The sequence below is a fragment of the Petaurus breviceps genome, unplaced genomic scaffold, assembly GCF_028583685.1.
Source record: "Petaurus breviceps papuanus isolate PSGF00001 unplaced genomic scaffold, PetGlider_PUasm1.0 90977, whole genome shotgun sequence".
Classification (NCBI taxonomy): domain Eukaryota; kingdom Metazoa; phylum Chordata; class Mammalia; order Diprotodontia; family Petauridae; genus Petaurus; species Petaurus breviceps.
This window is the reverse complement of record NW_027187391.1, coordinates 27,584,246-27,588,485: the sequence shown is the minus strand read 5'-3', so window position 1 is coordinate 27,588,485 and position 4,240 is coordinate 27,584,246. Positions and strand designations below refer to the sequence as shown.

General features: G+C 38.6%; 1 long non-coding RNA gene across 1 annotated transcript in view; it reads left to right on the top strand.

The window, feature by feature from the left end:
• LOC138153175 (uncharacterized) overlaps nucleotides 1-3,805 on the top strand; it is a 9,833-nt gene extending 6,028 nt beyond the window's left edge. Inside the window, exon 3 of the long non-coding RNA XR_011166308.1 lies at nucleotides 3,084-3,805. This is a non-coding gene — a long non-coding RNA (uncharacterized lncRNA). The remainder of the gene's footprint in view (nucleotides 1-3,083) is intronic.
• Nucleotides 3,806-4,240: the final 435 nt, after the last annotated feature.

Genomic DNA, 4,240 nt, shown 5'->3' with positions numbered 1-4,240 from the left:
TCTCTCTCTCTCTCTCTCTCTCTCTCTCTCTCTCTCTCTCTCTCCTCCTTTCTCTTCATGTTTTCTCTTTGTCATCTCATAAAGTTCCATGGATTCAATTATCTTTATGTAGATCACTCTAAGATCTGTATATACTATTTTCGCTCTGAGCTCCATTCCCACATTACTGTCTGGATATTTTAAAATTCATGTCCTCTAAGCATCCCAAACTCAATATGTCCAAAAAATGACTCAAAATTCTTCTCATACCTGAATGATTACTCTTTGGTCTCTTGTTGGTTCATTGTCCACATCACTCTTCCTCACCCTGGTTCCCCAACACCCTGTCCCAGGCCTTCTTTTCTCATGTTTGTTCTCTCTCTCTCTGCCTCTCTCATTTTTCTCTCTCTCTGTTTCTCTGCCTCTCTACCTATCTCTCTGTCTCTGTGTCTCAGTTTCTCTCTGTTTCTTTGTCTCTGTCTCTATCCTCACCCTCCCCTCTACCTCATCCACATGGATTTTACTATCATTTCCATGTACAGGATTCCAAGTCATTTCAAGTTGGATGATCTTAAATTCAATATATCTAAAACTAAGCTCATTATCTGCCCCCCTAAACTATCCCTCCTTCCAAACTTCCCTATTTCTTATGAAGACCATACTATTCTCCCAGCATGGGAAATCCATGATCTCAACATTATTTGTTTTCTTCACCCCACACATGCAGAAAGTTGAGAAATCTTACCATTTCTTCCTCCATAACCTTTTTTTTTTTCACATTTGACTGTTTCTCTTCATTCACATAACTACTTCCATAGATGAAGCCCTTATCACCTCTTGACTAGATTATCGAAACCACCTCCCCACTCTAGTCCAATCTACATAACTGCTCCCAAAGTGATTTTCCTTAAGTGTAGACTTGAACTACTTGAACTACTAAATCAATTCCAATGGTTTTTAATGTCTCTTGGATCAAACATAAACTCCTCCATTTAGCTTTTAAAGTCATATTATCTCTCAGATGCAATTTAGGCAACATTTTATATATGAAACTTCTCCCAGTCCCCCAACAGTTAGTGCCCACCTTCCCAAACTACCTTGACTTTAATTTGTTTCCCTTTGTATTTATTAACTTTATATTTGTGGTAGGAAAGCAGTTAACTGATGCAGTTTCCCTTACACTGATACAACTTTTTTCCATACACCCAAACCCTGATACAACTTTCTCCAACCCCAGCTTCCCTAGTGACTTATTCCCCCAGTGCAGTTTCCTCCTCACTATAACCTTAGATTGGCCCTTGCTTCTTCCAGGCCAAGGGCCAGCAAAAAGCCAAAGCCATGTAGACTCCATGGCTCTCAGATTTGATGGCTTACTGAGACCACATGAGTACCCATAGCTAGAAGATTGATTGTTTCCAGATACAGATAAACAAGGACCTCTTCTAGAAAAGCTAGACACCACTGTATCCTTGTATATATTTGCAATGCTAAAGTCAAGCAAATCTCTTCTATTAAATGTTCAACACCTTCTAAGAGCCTCATTTTATCCCAACATTGAACACCTGTATTAAGAGGACACTACCTGTAGATCAATGACTACAACCATATTTATATGCTTTATATATTTCAATATAAACTTGTTAGTCCCCCTGCCCCAGTCCCAATGAAATATCAGTTCATTGAGAATAAGAATTGTTATAATTTTTGGACCTGTATCTCAAGTGCTTAGCACTTAATACGTATTTAATTGATTCCTTTCCCTGAATCCTTTCCCCTCCCCAGCCTGGGTATTTCCCAAAAAAAGTGGCTCATTTCCATTTAGCCTTGGAAACAGATAACACTTTTTCACACTGGATTTTGTGACTTTATAACTTCAAAGAAAGTGCCTACCCCCAAAAAATCATTTCATCTATACTCCAAAGCATAATGTAAAGAACCATGGCATAACAGAGAGATGTTGGTAAATAAAAATGGCAGGTATAGGGGCAGCTAGGTATCACAGTGAATAGAGCACTGGCCCTGGAGTCAGGAGGACCTGAGTTCAAATCTGATCTCAGACACTAAACACTTACTAGCCATGTGACCTTGGGCAAGTCAGTTAACCCCAACTGCCCTGCCCTCATCCCTCCAAAAAGCAAAAAACAACAAAAAAATGTCAGGTATAATTGAACTGTCATGGCAGGAAGGCAGCTACTTATCCAGTAACTCTAAAAAGACAAACACATCAGCTCCTCTCCCAAGCTTACTATAAGTCAATGTGTATAGAATGTGAGTATGCCCACTGTCCAAAGCTCACTTGTGCTTTGCTTTCAAGGACACAGTAAACTCAAGCCAGAACTCTTCAATTGGATTCTCCACAGATCACCTCTCAGGAAATCTTTCTCTGGCTAGAAGATTAGATTCTGGTTTTTTGATACCTAGGGAATTCAAAGCAACCCCTCTGTTCTTCTCTACTACTCCCTATATCATTTGAAGAAAGAACGTACTTCTTTGGCCACAATAGCAGTTTGAAGATTTAAAGGCAGCTTTCATACATTAGTCAAATAGACCAATAAAATTTAAAGCAATAGATTTTTATTAGAGAATGCCTTAGCTCACATAAGAGAAGACTTATGGTCTTACATGAGATACCCAAGCCAAGGGGATGTGAGGCAAAAGGAAAAAAGGGGGGATTCAGAGTAAAGCAAAGACCAAAGATATCCTCTTGGTTGGAGAGAGGATACAACTAGGTGTTAGTCACTAGAGGAGGAAAGAGAAGAGGGGTCTCAGTTGTGAGGACCCAGTTCAATGGTCTTCAGGCCACATTAGGAGAAGGTTGTCCAAAGACTTGGCACATATAGTGCTAAGTCAAACATGGCATCTTTTCTCTTTCTTCCTAGTCACTTACAAATCCAGGAAATGTGTTGATGTAAGCAAAGGTCAAGGAGAACATAGAAAGGGGTGAGTTCTTGCTTAAGAATATATGATTGGTTTCATAAATGTCACATGCTAGAAGATGCTGGTGGGTATAAAGCAGGAGGGAAGTAATTATAGCAGTGGCAGCCTGCCACAATTCAGCCTTTTGGATCTCAAGTAACGTTTTTGCACTATCTTTATCTTTGCAGAAGAGCTTAAGGATTTTAATGTTCCTGTAGGTTCCTTTCACGTTTGTGAGAGAATTTCTTCTAGGAGACACATTCCTCCATGGGTTTCGTGGGTCATGCTGTACAGCCAGGCTATGTTGCCTGAGATCTTGAAGACAGAAGACAACAAAAGGATTTAGCTAGCACTTACTACAGTGCCTGGCCCACAGTAGGAAATTAATAAATGTATGCTGACTGATCTGCATCACAAGTCAATGAAAGTTGATCATTGGCAGCACCTTCAGAGTCAATCCCTCTCCCATAGGACATGTTTGTGTCATATTTTGACAGTCTCAATGTTGAGACATTTACCCTGCCAGGCAATGTCTGGTATACAACAGAAATTGAATTTTTCTTTTTGAACAAAGGTACAGGAATTTGTAGTTGTTGTTCATCCTTTGTTTTTAAAGAGGACCAATCATAGCACAGGTGATATCCTGACTTGTAATTTAGGATAATGAAGACTTTTACTTGTAAAGAATGTAATACTGTGTGTTTTGGCTGCAACTGAAAACTCAAGGTATGTTGATAAGTAAATCAACTCACACATTAAGGACTATGGGAAGCAATCTATGCAAAGGGATCCTATGGGAGACATTTTGTAAAGTAAATAATTACTCCTAACCCTATTAGCTAAATCTAAATATTCATCTACTAGATTTGACTACATTCAAGGATACTTGTTTCCCTTCTCTTTCTTTGTACTGTGCTTCACTTGAAAACTCTTCAATAAAATGTATCTTTGCTCTGCATTTTCTTGCAGTTGGTTGTGTTTTTTTAATGATTTCCTTTCTGAAACTGTAAACACTGAATAACAGTAAAATACCACCACCACCCCCAAAAAAGAAAGAGAATATTTCCAAAATGATTTCAAAATCAGATTTATCCCTTGGAAATTTGATTTATAGTAAATGTAGAAGAGAAAATTAGGGAATGTTTTAAATAGCTCATAATTGCAAACATGTGAAAATGCATTGCCTAAGTTTAGGCATGGAATTAGGCAGCTGATTGGGTTGGAAATGCAAGTGCATGCTTAAATAAATACATACGGCTCTTTCTCTTCCCGTGTTAGCCCACCCGGTTGTTTTAGTGTTTTTAAATAAATGTGAGCATATTTTCATGCTCTTGCATACATATAT